Source organism: Bos indicus, chromosome 23 (assembly GCF_029378745.1).
Source record: "Bos indicus isolate NIAB-ARS_2022 breed Sahiwal x Tharparkar chromosome 23, NIAB-ARS_B.indTharparkar_mat_pri_1.0, whole genome shotgun sequence".
In the NCBI taxonomy this organism is placed as follows: domain Eukaryota; kingdom Metazoa; phylum Chordata; class Mammalia; order Artiodactyla; family Bovidae; genus Bos; species Bos indicus.
Genome location: NC_091782.1, coordinates 19,001,374 through 19,021,650, shown reverse-complemented (window position 1 = coordinate 19,021,650; position 20,277 = coordinate 19,001,374). Strand labels below are relative to the sequence as shown.

The 20,277-nt window shown below is 50.6% G+C and overlaps 1 long non-coding RNA gene and 1 other non-coding gene across 2 annotated transcripts; both read left to right on the top strand.

The window, feature by feature from the left end:
• Window positions 1-2,700: 2,700 nt before the first annotated feature.
• LOC139179182 (U6 spliceosomal RNA) lies at window positions 2,701-2,803 on the top strand. Its single transcript, XR_011563606.1, has one exon. It is a non-coding gene; the product is annotated as a U6 spliceosomal RNA (small nuclear RNA).
• Window positions 2,804-17,191: 14,388 nt separating this feature from the next.
• LOC109576836 (uncharacterized) lies at window positions 17,192-19,645 on the top strand. Its single transcript, XR_002183437.2, has 2 exons — window positions 17,192-17,742; window positions 19,256-19,645. It is a non-coding gene; the product is annotated as an uncharacterized lncRNA (long non-coding RNA).
• The last annotated feature ends 632 nt before the right edge of the window (window positions 19,646-20,277 follow it).

Genomic DNA, 20,277 nt, shown 5'->3' with positions numbered 1-20,277 from the left:
GGTTTCAGAAATGCTTTTCCTTTGGGAAGGAAGGAAACAGCTAAGATGCTGCAAGGTTGATCAATGCTCTTGAGTGCATCCTGGGTGGTAAGAGACAGGCCTATCAAGAGAAGTGTTTGGGGATCCCCCTCGCCCGCCTTGCTTTGAATTGGGACCCTAAATGGCTGTATCTGAGGAGGAAGGATGAGCTGGGAGTAGACAAGTTCTAACAGGGGTTGCAGCTCAGCTCGGACTCATCCTAGTTCCTAAAATTGGATTAAGGTGATCCAGGACTGCCAGTGCCTTCAGGCTCTTGTAAATCCTCTCTGGAAGAAGTTATCATTCTGGGGTTAGATAATTTCTACAAATGATTTTGCAGAGACAATGTCCAGGGCACACACACACAAAACAAAATCTCACAAACCCCCCCCCAAAAAACAAGACTCCTCTCAAAACCTAAAAACCAAAAATGAGACACATGATGAAACAATACAAATATATAGTATATAAGAAAAACATATATAACAACCTCTCTAGATGTTGGAGTTATGCATGCAGATTTAAAATAAAAAAATATAGGGAATTCCCTGGTGGTTCAGTGGTTAGGTCTTGGTGCTTTCACTGCTGGGGCCTGAGTTAACAACTTGGTAGAGGAGCTCAGATCATGCAAGCCCCATGGTATGGAAAAAAAATGCTTAGCATGATCGAGGAGATAAGACATAATTAAGAATTCGGCGGATTGGCAAGGATGTGGAGAAAAGGGAATGCTTGGCAAACTTGGTGGGAATATAAATTGGTGTAGCCATTGTGGAAAACAGTATGGAGACATTTCAAAAAATTAAAAAATAGGACTACTATATTATCCAGCAATTCCACTCTTGGATATTTATCTGAAGAAAACAAAACACTGATTAGAAAGATATATGCACCCTTATGATCATTGCAATGTTATTTATAATAGCCAAGATATGGAAGCAACTCAAGGGCCTGTTGGTAGATGAATGGGTAAAGAAAATGTGAGAGAGAGATATAAAATGGAATATTACTCAGCCATAAAAAGAATAAAATCTGGCCATTTGTGACACCGTGGATGGACCTAGAGTGCATTATGCTAAGTGAAATAAGTCCGACAAAGACAAATACTGCATGATTTCACTAGTGGAATCTAAAAAATTTAACAAATGGACAAATAAAACAAACTGGAATAGATATAGATACAGAGTTATAGATAGTTATAGACACAGAGAACAAAGAGGCCAGAGGTGAGGGGACAGGAAGGGAAATAAACAGCTGGGGGGGATTAAGACGTACAAATGTCCAGTTGCAAAATAAATGCATTATGGGTAAATGCACAGTGTGGGGAATAGAGTCAATATCTATGTAGTATTTTTGTATGATGATGTGTCATAACTAAACTTACCATGGTGATCATTTTGAAATGTATAGAAATACCAAATCGCCATGTTGTGTAACAGGAGCTAACCTAGTGTTGTAGGTCAATTATACTTCAAAAGCAAACAATTATAGAAAAAGAGACCAGATTTGTGGTTAGCAGAGGCAGGGAGTGGGGGTAGGTGGATTTGGATGTAGGCAGTCAAAAGGTACAAACTTTTAGTTATAAAACAAAAAAGTATTAGGAATATAATGTATAACTTGATAAATGTATATAATTAACACTGCTGTGTGTTATACATGAAAATTATTAAAAGAGTAAATGCTGGGAATTCATATCACAAGAAAAAAATTTTTTCTATTCTGTTAATTTTGCATTCATATGAGATGATGGATGTTCAGAAAACTTATTAAGATTATCATTTCATGATTTATGTAAGTCAAATCATTATGCTTTACACTTTAAACATACACAGTGCTGCATGTCAATTATATCTCAATAAAACTGGGGGAAAAAAGAGAATTTTGGCAGAGAATTGAAACTATTTTTTTCCAAAATGGAAATTCTAAAACTGATACTAAGAATTCAAAGGATAGGTTTAACAGCAGACTAGACACAGCTGATAAAGAATTAGTTACTTAGAAGTTAGATGAGAAAAAAATATCTTGAATGAAGCATGGGAAGGTAAAAGGATAGAAATATAGACAACAGTCCATTAGACTAGAAGAAACAGTGAAAAAGCTCAAGAGACTGGGATAGAAGCAAGATATGAAGGGATAATGGCTGAGAGCTTTCAAAAACCGATAAAAGACACCAATCCATTTATTCAGTACACTCTGAGAGCCTAAATCAGGATAAGCAGAAGGGATATATCAGATCAGATCAGATTAGTCGCTCAGTCGTGTCCGACTCTTTGGGACCCCATGAATCGCAGCATGCCAGGCCTTCCTGTCCATCACCAACTCCCGGAGTTCACTTAGACTCACGTCCATCGAGTCGGTGATGCCATCCAGCCATCTCATCCTCTGTCGTCCCCTTCTCCTCCTGCCCCCAATCCCTCCCAGCATCAGTCTTTTCCAATGAGTCAACTCTTCGCATGAGGTGGCCAAAGTACTGGAGTTTCAGCTTTAGCATCATTCCTTCCAAAGAAATCCCAGGGCTGATCTCCTTCAGAATAGACTGGTTGGATCTCCTTGCAGTCCAAGGGACTCTCAAGAGTCTTACCTATGCCTATATGAGTAAAATGAAAGTACATTTTTACTATTAGATAAAACTAAAAGCTGAAAATCAAAGATAAGGAGAAGATCTTGAAAACAGAGAGAAGCAGTGCTCGCTTCGGCAGCACACGCTAAAATTGGAACAATACAGAGAAGATTAGCATGGTCTCTGCACAAGGATGACACACAAATTCATGAAGTGTTCCATATTTTTACTACCGAGCAATCTCACTCCTAGGCATATACCTTGAGGAAACCAAAATTGAAAGAGACACATGTATCCCATTGTTCATTGCAGCACTATTTACAATAGTTAGAACATGGAAGCAACCTAGATGTCCAACGACAGATGAATGGATAAAGAAGTTGTGGTACATATACACAATGGAATGTTACTCAGCCATAGAAAGGAACACATGTGAGTCAGTTCTAATGAGGTGGATGAACCTCGAACCTATTATACAGAGTGAAGTGAGTCAGAAAGAGAAAGATAAATACTGTATTCTAACACACAAATACAGAATCTAGAAAAATGGTACTGAAGAATTTATTTACAGGGCAACAATGGAGAAACAGACATAGAGAATAGACTTATGGACATGGGGAGAGGGGAGGAGAGGGTGAAATGTATGGAGAAAGTAACATGGAAACTCACATTACCATATGTAAAATAGATAGCCAATGGGAATTTGCTGTTTGGCTCAGGAAACTCAAACAGGGGCTCTGTATCAATCTAGGAGAGTGGGGTGGGGAGGGAGATGGAAGGGAGCTTCAAAAGGGAGGGGATATATGTATACCTATGGCTGATTCATGTTGAGGTTTGACAGAAAACAGCAAAATTCTGTAAAACAATTATCCTTCAATAAAAAATAAATTAATTAAAAAAAAAAACAGAGAAAAGCAGAGATTACGTTCAAAGAGATAACAGATTGGATATACAACTGATTTCTTAATGGAAAAGAGCAGAGGCCAAAAGACAGTGGGATTCTTTAGAGGGCTGATGGAAAATAACCACCAACTTTTTTTTCAATACCCAGAAAAAAAAATTCAAGTAAAGAAGAAATAGATACATTTCAGCCTAATAAAAATCACAAGAATTAGTCACCAGTGGGCCCACATTAATAGAATATTTTCTATTGGGAAATATTTCCTATTGGGAAATTTTCTATTGGGATTATTAGGAAAATAAACCCAAATGGGAGGTCAGAGATGCAGAAAGGAATCAAGACCAATGAAAATGGCAAATATGTGAGTAAATATCAAATAATACTGGTTGTATAGAAAAATAATATGATAGTGTTTGTGGGGAGTTAAAGCCCCAAGGTCTTTGCCTATATTTTAAGGGAAGAGAGTAAAAGAATCAGTTAATATTAGGATTTGTTATGGAGAAGGAAATGGCAACCCACTCCAGTGTTCTTGCCTGGAGAATCCCAGGGATGGAGAAGCCTGGTAGGCTGCAGTCCATGGGGTCGCACAGAGTCGGACACGACTGAAGCGACTTGGCAGGATTTGTTAAGAATACATGCTGTCATCTCTGGGTGACTACTAAGACATTGTAAAAGAGTAAATAACTTTACAAAATAATAGAGGAAGGTAACCGGATGAAATAACAGATGCAAAGAAAGGGGAGAGGAAACATAGAGTGGATAGAACATATAGAAGGCAAGATAAAAAAAGGGAAAAATCAGATCAGATCAGATCAGATCAGTCGCTCAGTCGTGTCCGACTCTTTGCGACCCCATGAATCGCAGCACGCCAGGCCTCCCTGTCCGTCACCAACTCCCGGAGTTCACTCAGACTCACGTCCATCGAGTCAGTGATGCCATCCAGCCATCTCATCCTCTGTCGTCCCCTTCTCCTCCTGCCCCCAATCCCTCCCAGCATCAGAGTCTTTTCCAATGAGTCAACTCTTCGCATGAGGTGGCCAAAGTACTGGAGTTTCAGCTTTAGCATCAGTCCTCCCAAAGAAATCCCAGGGCTGATCTCCTTCAGAATGGACTGGTTGGATCTCCTTGGGAAAGGAAAGGAAAGAGAAAAATAGTAGATTTTAAAACTAAAGATAAAGATAATTTTATTATATGTAAAACTTTCCTATTCAAAGGCAAAGACTTTCAGACTTATTTTGGATAAGAACAAGATTCAACTATACACTGTTTACATAGAGTTACCTGAAATACAAAGAAAAAGGTATAACATACAACACTCACAAAAGCAAAAGGCTAGTGTAACTATGTCAAAATAAGATTAGATTTTAAAGCATTACTAGGTATAGAGTTACTTCATGTGATATACGCAGAAGGCGATGGCACCCCACTCCAGTACTCTTGCCTGGAAAATCCCATGGATGGAGGAGCCTGGTGGGCTGCAGTCCATGGGGTCGCTAAGAGTCGGACACGACTGAGCGACTTCACTTTGACGTTTCACTTTCATGCATTGGAGAAGGAAATGGCAACCCACTCCAGTGTCCTTGCCTGGAGAATCCCAGGGACGGGGGAGCCTGGTGGGCTGCTGTCTATGGGGTCGCACAGAGTCGGACACGACTGAAGCGACTTAGCGGCAGTGGTGGTGGCACTTGATAACTTGGCATCAAAACATAAAGTAAATTGATAGAACCGATTATTATACTTCAGATTCCTTCTCTGCCTTCCTGGGGTCACAGAAGCCAAGCATTTCATCAGTCAATGTCCTCTTTCAGAAATATCCTACCTAGGACTTGCTTGGTGGTCCAGTGGTTAAGACTCTGAACTTTTAATGCAGGGAGGCGTGGGTTCGATTCTTGGTGGAGAAACTAAGATCCCACATGCCTGCCGCATGATGCAGCCAAAAAAAAAAAAAAAGAAAGAAAGAAAGAAAGATTCTACCTAGTTCACTTATGGAGTCACTTTTAGACAGGGAGCTGTCTTGGCTAACCCATGTCACTTGCATGTAAAGAATGTGTGTTGCAGATACAATCAATGCCTTGCCCCATCTTACAGGTACTCACCGTTTTCCTACACAGCTACCTGGTAGCTTCCAACTGCAAGCACCTGAGATTATACCTGAGGACTTTCTCTGGCTGTAAAGCCTGCTCCTGCATGTGGAGCATTCCAAAAGTGCCAGAGTTAACGCTCCCAGGAGCAACCCCTCAAAGAATGACTAGTGTGAGTCAGTGGATAAATACTCCCAGCTCCTTTGCCCTTTAAGGATTAACACAGAAGTGTGTGTTCTCTACTGTTTTCTCAGAGATTTCCAGCAAGACTGATCTTCAGTTGCCCACGGGGGTAATTGGCTTGATGTAACACATTTTTTTTTTTTTTTTTTTGCTATCCTCCTTTTCCTGCCTGATTTCTCCATTCCCCCACTGTTTATCTTTGAGATCATCTCCCAGATAAACTATTTTCAAATGCTTTGTCTTCTTCCTCTTTTTTTTTTTTTTTCTGCTCTGAGTGGCATGTGGGATCTTAGTTCACTGACCAGAGATCGAACCTGTGCCCCCTGCAGTGGAAGCACAGACTCCCAACCACAGGACCACCAGGGAATTCTCTCAAGTCCTTTTCCTAGGGTCTACTTCCGAGGGAACCCAAACTCAGATAATATCCCTGGTTTAAATGCTAAGGACATGGCCAATCCTGCAGTGTGGCTTGGCTCTGAGGTGGTCTCCATTCTCTCACCCCATTCCCTTGATACTGTTCTCATTCATGACATCATGTGTGTCTTTCTTGAGGAATGTTCAGACCGCAATTTCCTGCCCCTATAATTTCCCTCCCATTGCTTCCCATAGGCAGTCTCAGGAAACTTGCTATGAAGCAGAGTGCTCACCACTGCCCACCTTCTGCTCTGATATCACAGTGGCTTCCTATTGCCTGTAGCAGAAAATTCTAACCCTCAACTGACATGCAAAGTCCTCTGTGCTCTAGTCTCAATTCACCTTCCAACTCCTCCCCATTCTCCTCTGCTTTCTCCCCAAAGTCTGTGCTCACTTCTCATCGACCTTCACTCCTGGGCACCAGTCCTCGTGTCCCATCATTTCCTGTTATGCTCTCCCCAACTTTCAGAAGTCACAGGTCCATGGAAGTGGAAGTGTTAGTCCCTCAGTCATGTCTGACTGTGTGGTCACATGGACTGTGGTTCTCCAGGCTCCTCTGTCCATGGAATTCTCCAGGCAAGGATACTGGATTGGGTAGCCATTCCTTTTCTCCAGGGGATCTTTCTGACCCAGGGATCGAACCCAGGTCTCCTGCATTGTAGGCAAATTCTTTACTCTCTGAGCCACCAGTCCATGAGCCAACTTCTAAGCCTCTGTGAAGTCATTGCATGGGTCTCACTTTAGTCTTTGACTCTCCCACAGTGCCTCAAACTTGGTGACTGCTGGTGGAATATTGAACAGATGACACTGATATTCTCAAGAGGGAGAAGGCCTGGGTTCCCCTCTTGGGATTGCCTATAAGACAAATGCGCATGTAATCCTGGGCCAGTCCCTTATCCTCCGCAGCTCTTAGTTACTACAACTACACAGTTAAGCACTTTCGACTAGAATCACTGTTTATCCAGCGAAGGAAGAGGTGCCATTGTCACTGTGCAGATTGCCTTGTGCACTGTGGGACATTTAGCTTCTCTATCCCACAGCACCCAGTGCAGAAACACCCCTAATAATTGTTCCAGTGAAAAAGACGATTATGTTTTTGAATACTCTAGAGCATCTCCACCAGACTGGGCGATTCCTTAGGATCTTCTAAGCTCAGATACTCTTTGGTTGCTGTGAAGAGATCTCGGTAGCCAGGAACCATGCAGAGGTCTGGGCAGTGGGTCAATGATGGGGAAAAAGCTGGAACCAGACTGGAGACAATGCTCAGGCCACGTCCTGGCACCTGAGGACGGAACTGGGGTCCAGCATTCCAGCCTCCAAAGGGGCACAAACTCCTTGCCAGCTCAGGCTGGACTCCTGATCTGAGGGGTTTCAGTCTTCCCTGATGGCTGGCATCCAGACAGTAGGTAACGCTCCCAATAAAGAATGGGTCACCCACAGGACTCTATGGGGCTGGCAGGGCCAGGACTCGGTTCGGGCTTGGCTGGCATCGTGGGCTCTCAGTGGACCTGGAACAGCAAGTGAAAAAGTCAGTGTTCTTACACAGGCCATTATAGGAGGTTGGGTGGGGTGAACAGGGGACAGCTGTGACATGGGGAGCAGGAGAGAGCTAGAGCCCGACCACTCACCACGTGGGCAGTGACTATGGCTGTAACAGCAGCAATCCTGCTGGGGGAGGCTGCAGACACACGGAATTGTCTAGACTGGGTGGTGGGGGCAGCATGGAGGCAGAGAAAGGTTGCCATGTTAGTGGGAGATGAGAGGTGACAAGGATGGCTGAGACAGCTGCAGGAAAGCCTTTCCTCAGATGGAGCGCATGGCTGGGGCTCCGCGGAGAGTTGCCCAATGTTGAAAGCTCAGGGTGAGTTTTCAGGAGGTTCTGGGAATGGCTCCATTCATTGATTCACCGAGTTATCCATTCAACAAGCATTTCTGGGGCTGGAATGAGACCACCCCAACCTCATACGTGTTCTGGGATCATAGTTCATCCGGTGTGAGGTGTTAGGGCTTTGGTGACTGATAAAGGAAGAACGTGGAAGGAGAAGAATTTGTCAATATTTATCCAACTGGGACCCGGCAACGGAGGCGACTAGCCTCAAGAGGGTCAGGGAGGGGGAGAGCTGGAAAGGTACCACAGCCCCTGATCTCATGCATACAACCATCATAGCCTCTAACTATTTTGCAGAGGAACGGAGGCCCATTCCTGAGTTCAAAAGGGCATTCCTTCGGCCTCACCCAGCTTGAACAGTCCTGCGAATCTCCAGCTGCCCCGGATTGTGAAGTCTGCAATCTTTAGATCTCAGGGGGTGGCTGCCAGAGTGGGAGGCAGCCACTGTGGCCACCACGGTCCTTCTGACAGCAACCCCTGTCCCCATGGTAACACATCCATCAGTTTGCTGCAAGTCTTTCGACACAGCCAGCCTCCTGGGATCTGCTCACCCTTGGGCCAGCTGATAAAACCAAGATTTTGGACTTTCCACAGTAAGGACCAATTCTTGGTGACTCCAAGCAGTAGGCATTCAGCCAAGTTAGCTAATATTTTCTGAGTACTAATTCTGTGCCTGACACTGCACTCAGCAATTCAGAGATATTAACTGAATCAATCTTCACATTAACCTGGGAGTAGGTACCATTGTTAGATCCATTTTACAGATGGGAAAACAGAGGTATGGAGAGTCTAGGTAACTTGCCTATAGTCTCCCAGGTGATAACTGGCAAACTGGGGCTCAAATCCAGGCATGCTGGTTCCAGAGGCTCCAGAAGACTGACAACGGGCTGCCTGAAGCAGACTGCATTCCCACCCCATCCGCCCAAAGTTTAGAACGGCCGGATTGGGACCCCCCCAAAGCCTGCAGTCAATTTCTGGTCATACCACCAATTAGCTCTGTGACCTGAGACACGTCACTCACTCTCCCTGAATCGCCATTTTCTCACTGGTTGAATGAAGGGGTTGAACTGCATGATCTGGAGCTCGGTTCCTGCTCTGACATTTTAAGAGGTTTCATCAGGCTAAAATAAGCAGCAGAAGGCACACTGTGGTTGGGAAAGGGCAGCCTGGGATGTGCGTGTGTGGAGGCCAGGAGGCTGCCGTGGTGAGGGGGTGTAGAGGGCTAATTGTGAGTGCGTGAGCTCAGCTGGGGGTCACTTTCTCCGTTTCGTGCCCACAGCTGGCAGTGAGTCACTGATGGGTCATCAGCCACGACAGGGCTGCCAGAGACAGGGCAGATGCCGCACATAGATGAAAGACCCGTCCAACCTGGTCCCATCCTTGGGGGTCCCAGGCGGCTGCGTACTCTTCCCAATTCCTGTCTAGCTGCTACTGCACCCTGCTAGGAGGTGCTCCATCTCTGTCTCCCTGAGCAGAGTGCCCCTTCCCGTCCCAGCTCTGCCAGCCATGGCCCCGGCGCTGGGTGCCCTCTGTGTGGGAGGGGTGCGATAGTGGCAGGTAACACGTGGTCCCTGCTCTTAGGAAGCCCACGGGGTGGGAGTACACCTAGGCACGGGCTGGGCACATGTCTCAGGCTTCTGAACTTGCCAGGGTAGGGGACTCAGAGTCAAGGTGCTGCCCTCTGCCCGCCGCTAGACTCTGCAGACCAGGTCATTGGCCAGGGGTCAGGTTCCTCCTTCCCAACCCCACACTCTACTCTGAGGAGGAAGCTGTTGGAGGGGCCCTCGACCTCAGGATAGACTCCTGTCGAGGGGTCATCCTCTGGGAAAGTGGCCCAAAGTGGGTTCCGGACGGTGGCTTCCTTGGGAAAGCTGGGAGATGAGGAGTCAGGGGTGAGCTGCTCCCAAGACGCCTCTCTCCTGGCCTCACCATATTATTCAGCACCACATGTACGGCACTGCTGGAAGGAATAAAAATGCACTTTCTTCTGCGTGCATGTGTGCGCATGTATCTGTGCCTTCTGCAGACCCTTGTCAATACAGACCAGCTGCACGTGTGTTTGTGTGTGTGGCAGGCACTTGTCTGTCTGCATGTGAGGAGTGTGTGAGCCTGTGAGTTTTCTTGTCACTGGCTGGCACCACTCTTTACCATTAGTAACATCGTCACTCACGGGGGCCAGGTCACCAGAGCCTTGGAAGAGGCCACACCTGACCAGCCTTGCCCAACAGCCACAACCCGTGGCCCATTTCCCCCCGGCCCCCTTCCCTGCATGCGGGCTCCTTATTCACCACCCCAGCCCCTCACATTGCTGACCAGGCAGCTGGGTAGGACCCCCTCCTCAGTCTTTTACTCTGCCCACAGCATCTTTGCCACTGGAGCCACCCACTGGCTCCCTCCTCACCCTCTCACTTCCCCTGTCATCCCCTCCTCATCTGTTCAGACTCAGCATAGACATGGACTCCTCCTACAGGAAGCCCTCCCAGATCTTCCTCTCTGCTCTCAGGCTGTAGAATCTAAGATGGTACACCCCACGAGGAATTTATTATAGGGTTTTTAGAGACTAAAACTCAATACATCTTTGTAAATGAATGATCTCTGTGGGCTTCATATTTTTTATCTGTAAAATGAAAATAATACTATTTGACACCAGGGTTTGGAAGAGGGAAGTAGATGATGAATGTGAATTTCCTGTCACTGTGCCGGACATTTTACAGATGCTCTTCATGTCCCTGCCCTTGAACGTTTATGGGTACATGTTCTTTTCTGTTTAAAAATATCATACATTTTCAAGTCCTTTGGCCCCAAAGCACAGCTGGCTTCTTGCAGCTCAGGTCTCTACTGGAATGTCACCTCCTCACGGAGACATTCTTTGATGACTCTATCTAAACAGCCCCAGCCACCCAGCACTCTCTGCTCCCATGGTTGTCTCCTCGCGACCTGAACTTGATTCCTTTGTGCCTTGTTGTCACTCACTCCCTAAAACATGTGCACCACGAGGGCAAAGACCTAGGCTGACTCTTCTGTTCCTGGAACCCACAGTGTCCAGAGCCATGCCTGGCACATAGCAGTGATCCTGGAGTTTCCAGGGCTCAGGCTGTGAAGTCTCTAGGGGACAAATGTCAGTGTGTGTGTGTGTGTGTGTGTGTAGTTGGGATAGAGGATGGGGAGGTAGCTTGGAGGTGGCTCTGCCCCATCCCGCATCATAAATCCCAGGGAGGTGGACCTGGGGAGACTTCTGTGTTCCCCCCACGTGCTCTCTGGGGGAAATCAGGAACATGGACACTCCAGGACTGCCTGGGGTATCAGGGAGGAGGCAGCACCTACTTTACCTGGTGAGCCCTGAGCACAGTCCATCTGCCAGCAAGGAGGAACTGGGCTGCTTCTGCTGTTTCCCCACTTTGCAGGAACCCTCCCCACTGCCCTAAGCCAGGGCCCCAGGCCCAGTCCTGCCTCTTATCGCGCCATTTCCTTCCCTGTGTGGTATCTGCTTATCTCCTCGTTCTCCTGTCTCCAGAGCCTGACAGGTCTGCTCCCCACTGCATTCTTGCTGGTCACCAAATCCTCAGACTTCCAGCTTTGGGGGTGCTGGGAGGCTCCTTGTGTCTCCTGTAGTGGGGAATGCTACCCTACTGGGGCTCCCTGGGGCTCAGCCCCGACCATGCCACTCTGGCCCTCATCCTGGGCCTGGCAAGAGGGATTCCAGAGAAAGGCTGCCAGAGGCTTCCCCCTCCTCCTATGCCTGCTGCCCCTCCTGCTTGGGAGGGCACTCAGTCCCTACCAGTCCTCTTCTCCCCTCAGCTGAGGGGACCCAGCACCAGACAAGCCTACTTGAATCTGGCTCAGAGGGTTTGCATGAACCCAGCTTTGGACTTAGGCCCTTGCCCAGCCTCAGTGGTGTTACGTGGTATCACAAGGACTCCCCCTACTGGCTCTGCCCCCAACCCGACCCCCACCTTGGGACCTCTCAGCCCTGCTCCCTACACCGGGCTGGCCCCCATTCCCAGCCTCATCCCCAGTTCTGGAGCTCCCAGATGTGGCAGGGCCCCAGAATGTTTGTTCAGGGGATTTCAGGGTTCAGAGGTTTGTAAAGTGTGCTCTGTGGAGTGCCCTGGAGCCATTCTACATGCACACGTGTGTGTCTGTGTGTGCACCTGTGGTGGACATGTGTGTGATGGATTGAACCCTGGGGCTCTGGACCCCCACTCCTGTTCTGACCCCAGAACTCCAAACTTTTTCGATGTTACCAGTGGAGACTCCACATAAGTTACTATGTAAGTAATAGGATCCATTATTTTTTAGAAAGAAAGTTTTGAAAAGCATGAAACCTAGAGCAAACTCATTTTAGGTATGGGGAAACTGAGGCCCAGGGAGCAAAGGACTTCTCAAGGTCACAGTGGAGTCGGCAGGGCTGGTACCATACCAGGCTGCCTGGCTCAGAGGCTGGTGTTTTTGCCAAGACCAGGCCGAAATGTCCCTCTCAGGAGGTGGCAGGTGGGGGCCGAGTGCCAGGAAGGCCTCGTCCAAAGAAGCGCGTTAAGGTCACAGCCTCTCCACCCCTCGGGCCCCTTGTGAAGTGCCTGGGAGAACAGTTGCCCTGGAAAGGTCGCTCAGTTCTGAACTGGAGGCTTGAGGTCTGGGAGTGGAAAGGGGCGGGATGAGGAAGGAAGAGTGGAGTGGGGGCGGGGACAGGGGTTCATCTTCTGGGTCAGTCATGCCCCATCCCTAAGTTAAAACACCACTAATAAATAACTTATCTAAAAAAAAACACCACCACCACCAAATGCCCTCCTGTCATTCTGAGACTGCTTCTCCATTCCCTACCCTCCCACCCCACGGTGATCACTCTGACAGTCCTCCTCAGGAAGATGAAGGCACCCCCCGCCACAATGCCTGTCCTAGTGGAAGCCGCCCTTCACCCCAAGCACCTGACTTCCAGGCAGAGGAAGCTGGTGGCAGGCATAGAGGGGGCTGGGTGGCACTGATGTGATGACTTCGGGGCTGGGAAGAAGGGGGCTGGCATTTCCATCTCAGGAGTCCTGTGGAACCTCCCCCTACTGGCAACAGCAGGAATGGCACCGTAGGGGGGCTTGTGGCACCCCCACCCTGAGTCTCTTCCCAGTGGATGATGGGCACCTGTGAAAATGCTACTGAATGAATAGTTGTGTTCATCCTCCTTCTCTAGACCCTCACAACCACCAGTCTTGGCTCCCCCGCCGCCCCCAACACCCCTGTCCTTTAGAGACTACAAGGACTGAGTTATTCTTAGTAGGTTTCATTCATCAAAGCATGACAAACGGTGTCCTGGGAGGAATGCCTGGGAGCAGCTGAGAGCCAGAGGGGTTGGATGGGGTGCAAAAGCCTCATCTGAGGGGAAAATCCAATGCCTTCAAAGAGCTCTAGATTGAGGGGAGACATGGCCCTGCCCTCAGGGAGCTCCCTATGATAGAGGGTGCTACTCCCGCACCCATTCATTTAGCCCTCAGTGAGATCCCAGTCTGAGTCAATATCCTGCCCTCAAGCAGCCTGTAATCTGATGGCAGAAAAATACCACGTCACCCCTGCTGGAAAAGATGTGGCGCCTGCCCAGGGCAGAGACTGATATGCAAGATGAAAAAAGGGGCTGCCAGAGGGGTTCTCAGAAATATAGGCAGTCACCACCTGTGGGGAGCCTAAAGAGGGGGCTGGAGGGACACTCATCTCGGCATGCTTATGGAGAAACATGCAAAAGCTACAAAGGGGCAGCAGTGCAGACTGAGATCCTAGAAGATGAGGGAAAACGTGAAGGCTCAGGCCAGGTGGGCTGATCTAAGCCAAGAGCTCAAATGCCTTTGGGGACTTAATCTGGCCACACTTGTCTCTGCCAATGAGGAGGGCAGCCTGCACTGTCATAGGATCTTACATTCAATATAAAAACCACATACACACTGAAGGCCAAACAAAATCTCACTAAAGATTAAACTTGGCCCAAGGCCATGAGTTTGCAACCCCTGGGCATCAGGAAAGAGTTCCTGATAGAAGAGAGTTTTGAGCCTGGTTTGGATGAAGAGGCTGACAGCCAAGTTGCTCCCCTCAAGTCCTGGCCACCAGGCTTGGGTTCTGTGTCTTCAGGGCCTCCTCCCACCCTTCCTGGGATGAAAGACTTGAGCCACTCATCACCAGCTCACTTGCAACCAACAGGCCACAGCTGGTCGGCTGCCAATACTCCCAGTCTGTGATGGGGATATCATCTTTCTTCACAGAAATGTAATTCCCCTGTTAGGAGAAGGAGCCTGTCCGACTCTTTAAATCTGGAAGTTCTGGCTGGGTGGCCTTCCCTAAGAGCCTTACTTCTCTGAGCCTCATGTGCAAAATGGGATACTATTGCCCAGGCGCCCTAACCACCTCCGCCCCAAACAGTTAACTTTCCAATAGACCTCAATGGAGAGAGTCCTGCCCCATTCCCCACTCTCCCAGTCCCTTCCAGCAGAGATCCCAAAGACTGTAGCCTTACAGAAGGGGAGGGCCCCCTTCAGGCCTGGGGTCAGGTCTCCAAGTCCTGCACCTCCCCACTCCCCATCCCAGGTGGGGTCTCCTAACTCTCTCCTGGGACCAAGGTGCAGTCCCGGAGGGCGGCAGGAGGCTGCGGGAGGGGCCGAGGCGAGCACCCCTGGGGACAGGGGGCGAGGGACAGGGGACAGGTGACGGCGGTGTTCCAGGGCCGGGGAGGGACGGCCTAATTATGGCGCGTTGGCCCAATGCCACTGAGAGCCGCGGAAGAGAGCGGCGGTGGGTAATTAGAGCACATTAGCAGTGCCGCTGAAATACTGTAATTTTTCCGCGCGCTGCGGGTGTGTTGGAGGAGGTGAAGCGATGCGGGCTCGGCTCTGAGTCAGACTCGCGGAAGCCCGGGTTGGGACGCAGGGGACGACAAAGGCTGCGGAGAAGGGACTCCTGCCCGGGGAGGGGCCGGCACTTTCCCCGGGCGAGGAGCCACCTGTTCGGGGCTGCTGGAGGAGCTTCCCCACTTCCGAGGACACAGTGGGCGGGGTCTGGGGGGCGGGGCAGCGAGGGGCGTGGCCAGAGCCTCGTCCCCCCTCCAGGGGGCGCTCCTAGGTCCTGCGGCTCTTTCCCCAGCTTCGAGTCCGGTCCCCTGCACCCAGCCATGTGGCAGGCTCCCTGCGCGCAGGTGGACTGAAGGAGATACTGATGCATCGCGCGAGGCAGAGGTCCCCCGAATTCGGCCAGAGTCCGGCCAGTGAGAGGAAAAAAAAGTCAGAAACATCAGGAAGGGAGTGGGAGAAGGGAGTTGAGGACGTGTGTTCCAGCAGAGCCCTGAAGTCAATTCTAGGGGAGCTAGAGGGGAGCGAGCAGGGGGCTGAGGCTGGGAGGGGAGTTTATTTATTAGCCAGATTAGCCAGTATTAATGGGGGAGCGGTGGTGGCCGGCGGCGGCCGGGGACATAGCTGGCATAGCTGGCATAGCGGCGGGGCCTCCCGCGGCGCGGGGCTCAGGCGGCTTCAAAGGGGCTTAAAGAGGCCCGTGGTGGCACTGCCACGGCCCCGCGGGGGAGGGCGTGGGCGCGGGCGGCGGGGGAGAAGGCTGCCATTGTGCACCGAGGGATTAGGGATCTGGCCTGGAAGGAATTTTAAACTGCTGCGAGCCGGCGCCCCAGGACTCACCTCCTTCACTACTCCAGGAGCAGGAAGCTCGCTCACATGTTTACCTCCATTTCCATGTCTGGGTGTGCGTGTGGTGGGGGTGTCCTCCTGCCCTCGGACTGGGGGCATCTGGGGTTGTCAGCTTTGGCAAATAACAGTACAGGAAGTCCAGTTATATTTGAATTGCAAATAAACAATGAATACTTTTTTAAAGTATAAGTCTACCCCATGTATTATATGGGATATACTTATACTAAAGTCATTGTTTATCTGAAATTCAGATTTAACTGGACATTTTTTTTTACGTCTTGTATTCATTTTTCTAGCAGCCCTAGAATCACTGAAATGTCTAGTATATGTCTGCAATAGATTGGGGGCTTCCTAAAAATTCAGTGGGGCTGTGTGTCTCTCTACCCTGGGATGGTATGTTTTCTGAAGCCAGATGCTGTGTTTCACCTTTCTGAATGGAGTTCTGATGGTAGTGTGTATATTTCCATCACAGTAGAAGCTTCCTGAGGACAGAGGCTGAATTTCAGATTGGAGCTTTGAGGTCAACGTTTGTGCCTTTATCCCACTGCAGGTTCCTGAGATGGGGTCTTCGTACCTCCTGGAGAGCAAGTCTCGTCTCCTTTTCTCTTCCCAGCACGTGGAGGCCCCTCCCCCTACTGGTGTAGTGTCCTGCCTACAGGGGGCGCTGGGGGTCCAGAGGACTGAACTGCAGCTGGATGGGTCCTGTTTCTTGGCATTAAGGGTTGCAGGTTCTTTAGAGCTGAAGGACCTGGGGACTTGGAGGATGGGTCTTTATTCAGTGTGGCTCTCGAACTGGTCCTGACCCCCCCTGCCTCAGCAGAAGCTGTGCCCAGCGTGTGGAAGAATATCCGAGTCTGGTTACCCACAGTTTTCTGCCAGGAAGGGGCAGGGTGGCACTCAGTGCAGAATGGCCCTGCACCCCTCCTCTCTCCCCATAACCACTGCTGCCAAGCCTCTGTCGTCCATCAGCCTCACAAACCCCACCACCCAGCCTTTGCCTGTGCTGTCCTCTGTAACAGCACCCTCTGTTCCTGTCCTTGGGGACGGCTGATGGCTCATACACCTCCTGGATGCTCTGGCCTTCAGCACGGTAGGTATGGCCACGTAGGATGCTTGTGCCTGGTGGTCTTGTGGTGAAAAGAGACCTCTATCTCCGTCTTCACCAACCTGGGCCACAGGGGCCAGGGAGGGGACAAAGGTGGGGGTGGGGACAGAAGGGAAGGTGGGGGGACCGTAGGTGGAGGGGAAACAAGAGGACGCCTCTGCCACCCTCTCCTCCCCCTCCACCCCCACTGTTGCCCCTTCCCAAATCCCCTTGTCCCCCCCCGGGGCCTCTGAACTCTTTTCCCTTGAAGCTCAGGGAAGCCTGGGAGAAGCCGTTTCCCACGGTCACAGCCTCAACCACCCCCACCCCCTGCTCCTTTGGCCGCAGCCACCTCAGCCTTTGCAGAGCACAGCCTGGCCTGCTCTGTCCCTGCAGGGCCCCCTCCTTGATCCCGGGAGCCTGCTTCTGCGAGTGGCATCATCACCCCACTCCTCAGGCTGCCCAGTCATCAGGTCAGCAATTAGCTACTTCCTCCCGGCTGCATGAGGCCACCGAACGTCACAGCCCCTCCCCCTGCCAGCCGGCAGCGGGAGTGCTGGGGGGTGCCCCCCACACTTTGTAGTCTGTGCCAAGTCCTGGCACGACCTTCTCCCCCCCACCCCCGCCCCTCGCCACAGTCTACCGAGCGCTGGGGTACTGAGCCTTTCATCTGGGGAGCCCGGAGCTCCCTGCGCTCCTAGGGGCGGGAGAAGCCATGCTGCGGTCTCCCTCCCGCCCCCACCCCACCCCGAATCGCCCCATCCCATTGGGTGAGAACACGGCTGCTGTCTGGGTGGGGTGATGCCTGCTCAAGGGCACCGCAGCCCTGAGTTCCTGAGTGAGCGGGTCTGGGCCTGAGACTCAGGTGTGCCTATCCCCAGTCACAGGCGGTTTTCATCAGGCTCTCACCTGGGCCGGGGGCTCTGCCGAGGATGGTGGCGGTGACCTGGTAAGTGGGAAGCGGTGGGGCGGCACCCTGTGGACACCCACACACGTGGGGGGCAGGCTCTTCTGAACCCCCACAGCGGCTCCCACACCTGCACCAGGGCACACTCGCAGATGCAGCCTGCAGCCATGCCCCCGGGTGTCCCAGGCAGGCAAACCCACCCGGAGGTATGCCGCACATCCCCTTCTCCTGTGTACACACAAACCAGCCGACATCCTCACAGACAACAAGCTTACCACCACACCAAAACGAAAACCGGGACCCTAGAGAGGAGCCCAGGAAGGTGGGATGAGAGACCACCACCAGCCCCTCTCCCTCCACGGATCCTACCCCATGGGCTGGGGGTCTTCCTGGGGAAGGGTGGGAAGGGAATGTAGTGGGCAAGTGGGAGCGGCTGTGGTCTGAGTTTGGCGGTGGGGGCCAGGGATGGATTTCCAGAGAGAATAAGAAAGTTCCAACAAATATAAACAAATGTGTGGCATCTTAGGCAGATGGTCTAACTCCTTGGGGCCTCAGCGATTGCATCTGTAAGATGGGGATAATGAGGACCCTGTTTAAACTTGGTAGGGAAGTTTAAAGGAGGTGACCCCCAGCCCACATAACTGTTGAGGAGACCCTCCAAATGTCCTGTCTCTGGGTGGTGGGTTTGCCTACCAGAGCTGCCCTGGGGAGAAAAGCAGCTTTCATCCGGGGCCTTACCTGACCATGTGCTCACCGCTGGCTTTCTTCACTTCCTGGGGTCCAGCCCTGGTCATGTGTTGGGGCTGATGGGGCGCTGCTCCGGATTGGCCTGAGGGCAGGGCCTGGGAGGGGCTGACTGACTGCCCCGCCCCTACTTGACTGGCCCAACAGGTAGCTGAGTGCTGGCTTCCAGCCCAGGGAGGGGATGAGTCAGCCCGCACCGCCCCATCCAGGCAAATGGGGTTCTGGGGATGGGTGCTTGGGTGGAGGGGCCTTCTAGGAACGTTCCTGGAAGAGGACCTGGGAACCACGCTGCTGCCTGGAGCCACTGCCTCGACCTCCCGGGCTGTACCCAGCTCAGCAAACAGCCTTGTCCTTGCTTCTCACAGTCTTCCGCCCTCTTGACTCATGGGGCCGCCCCAGCTGGGAGCGTGGAGCCAGGCCTGTGGCTATCTCGCTACCTTGCCACGTTTCTCAGCCCTTCCAGAAGGTTGTCCAAGCCATGGACACAGGGCACACATACATACATGCTTTTGTACATGTGTCCACAGCCACATAAGCACAACCAGAAACACTCACACATATACTCTCACTCCTCCCTTACACTTATTCACACCCACATTGACACACACACTCATGTACACCACACACAAACTTGCAGAGTCATAATCACCACTGTGGGTTGAATTGTCCTCCTAAAAGACATATTGACATCTTAGTCCCCAGTCCCTTCAAAGGTGACTTTAGTTGGAAACAAAGTCTTTGTAGATGTAATCAAGATGAGATTTGACTGGATAAGGGTGGGCCCCTAATCCAATGACTGGTGTCCTCTTAGGAGAGATTTGTAGACACAGAAATACGGAGACCCACAGGGAAGAAGGTCACACGATGATGGAGGCAGAGACTGGAGTGATGTGGCTCCAAGCCGAGGAACACCAAGGACTGTCTGCACCCACTAGAAGCTGGGAGAGAGGCACTGAACCGACTCTTCCTAGAGTCTCCAGAAGCAACCAGCCCTGCCAGCATGGTGATTTGGGACTGTGACCTCTTTTATTTTTTTTATTTTGGCTGCACTGAGCAGCTTGGGGGATCTTTGTTCCCCAACCAAGGGTTGAACCCAGGCCCTTGGCAGTGAGAGTGTCAAGTCCTAACCACTGGGCCACCAGGGAATTCCCTGGTCTTCTTAATTATGAGAGAATAAATCTGTGTTGTTTTAAGCCACCAAGTCTGTGGTAGTTCATTATGGCTGCCCTAGGAGATGAACACAATCATGCATTCACACAGTCACGGTGGCTCTAGACGCAGGGACGAGGTGGGTAGAGTCCCTCTTGGAGGCTGCTCTGTCTCTGTTCTTCTTCCCCTGTGATTGGTCCAGTGGATGCAAAAAAGTTCATGGTGCCAGGCAAGAGATCAATTATGTTTCATCCCTCCTTCCCTCCCTGGAGTTCTTAACAAGGCATTCCCTTTAAAATATGTTCTCAAGAATGGGCAGCCATGGTTATATGCACCAAAAGACGTGTCTAAGGAGGCTGTGGCTGCTTTAATGTTATGAATTAAATATTGCAAACAACCAAACGTCCATCCACAGAACAGATCAATCAGTTGCAGCAGAGCTGGTCAGTGGGAGGCTACTCAGCTATGAAAAAGAAAGAACTAGAGTTGCTGAAACAACGTGGATGAGCCCCACAGACCTCACGTCCAATAAATTGGGCCAGACACAAAGAGTGAGTGCCCCAGGAGTCCTTTTGCATGAGGTTCAAGAACAGGCAAAGCCAATCGGTGCTGAAACAAGTCAGAGCAGTCACCTCTCTCTTGAGGGGACGGTGTTGACTGGGAGGGGCTTGAGGGAGCCTCCCG